The sequence below is a fragment of the Limulus polyphemus genome, unplaced genomic scaffold, assembly GCF_000517525.1.
Source record: "Limulus polyphemus unplaced genomic scaffold, Limulus_polyphemus-2.1.2 Scaffold9948, whole genome shotgun sequence".
Taxonomy (NCBI): Eukaryota; Metazoa; Arthropoda; class Merostomata; order Xiphosura; family Limulidae; genus Limulus; species Limulus polyphemus.
Window position 1 is genome coordinate 21,380 of NW_013675558.1, and position 1,905 is coordinate 23,284.

Below are 1,905 nucleotides of genomic sequence, written 5' to 3' on the forward strand. Positions count from 1 at the left end.
AACATAATTCACCGCCAACGTTTGGGCTAAACTTTACCAACCAATACTGGGATTGATTCTCGCATTATCTATCCCCTACATCTGAAAGAGCCTGCCATTTTCGGCGACGGATTTTGATCCAGAGACCCACAGATTGCGAATACAGCAGCCTAACCCCCATGACATGCCACGCCCAGTAAGAGTGAACATATAATATTATTAATCGCTGTTCTTTCATTTTCTGCTAAAGGTTTTGAAAGAGAGTAATTTATTATTATTGGCCACAGTTTAGTTTAAAAGGAAAGTATATTAATCTCACTGTAACATCGTCTACATTGCTTCTATTTTTACTGAAAGTTTATACTAATAAGACAGCATAACATGACCCATATTTATACTCATTCTTACTAAAAACTACTATAAGTAAAACTGCAAACACCGTCCTCGTTCCCGCTAATGAAGATCTTGGATAAATATCGTCTTGTGCAGTGTGGTATGAATTTTTATTATGATTTGACTGGGTTTTCTTTAGCATTTTCTTTCGCTTTATTCTTTTATTATTAATTGTTATTATTCAAGTTGGCGGTGGGTGGTGATGACTAGTTGCCTTCCCTCGTGTAGCTTTGCGCGAAATTCATAACAAGCCAATCAAAGAATATCTTCATTCTGTTATTTTTTGAAATACTAAATTTTTTAAATTGAACATGCTCACAAAAATTCATATTAGGGCCATTAAAGGTAAACTTTGGCATCTTTCGTTTTGACTTTTAATTTATTAAACTTTTGATTTTCAAAATAACAAACTAACGGTAGAAACGCCCGATATGGATATTAGAACTTCATTCTTAATCTGATGAAGACCTAAAGATGTCGAAACGTTCTTACTTGCTTCGTGTTTTTGGGTTCCTCGTTATCATGAACTCTAATATCTTTTAAATTTATACAGAAGGCAAATAAATACAACGAAGTAATATTTAATATTTATCGCTTTTATTTAAATGAAACCGAGTTTTTTTTAATAACGATATCTTCAAACAATTAGCAAGATCTTAGTCTTATAACAAGTATATATAATTATATAATTAAAAAAGAATACATCATAAGGAAGAATAGCGTGAATTTAACACAGCATATCCATACATTAGATATTACGTAGAAAATGAAAGAAAATAGAAATAACGCAGCTATAAAACAGACATATACCACCTGGTCACACACCATAAGGTGGGTAGTTATGCAATGTGTGTTTTTGAGGTACTGGCGGAAGTAAGACCCAAATTGCGTTGGCGGGTACACCGTCTATCCAGTTCAACCTCAGTTTCGCAGGTTGGTTGGTTGGTAGTTTGTTTTTGTTTGTTTGTTTTTGAATTTCGCGCAAAGCTACACGAGGGCTATCTGCGCTAGCCGTCCCTAATTTAGCAGTGTAAGACTAGAGGGAAGGCAGCTAGTCATCACCACCCACCGCCAACTCTTGGGCTACTCTTTTTACAAACGAATAGTGGGATTGACCGTCACATTATAACGCCCCCACGGCAGAAAGGGCGAGCATGTTTGGTGTGACGGGGATTCGAACCCGCGACCCTCAGATTGCGAGTCGAGCACCTTATCCACCTGGCCATGCCGGCGGTTGGTTGGTAGTTTGGTGTTTTATGACGCAAAGCAACTAGGCTATCTGCGCCAAACAACCGGTAAAAATAGTAAAAGTAAATTATAGTAAAATGTAAAAAATAAAATGAGTTAAAACCAAAAATATGTCCAAAGAACACACACAATAATTAAATAGAATTAAAAAAGACCAATTGTTCGTAAACAATTGAAAATACAATCAACTTGGACAGTATCACCATCGCCAACGACACTGTCCAACGTCAGGGGTAAACCCTTGCAAAAAAACACGTGTCGAAAATGGTGCCGCCGCTCACGGTC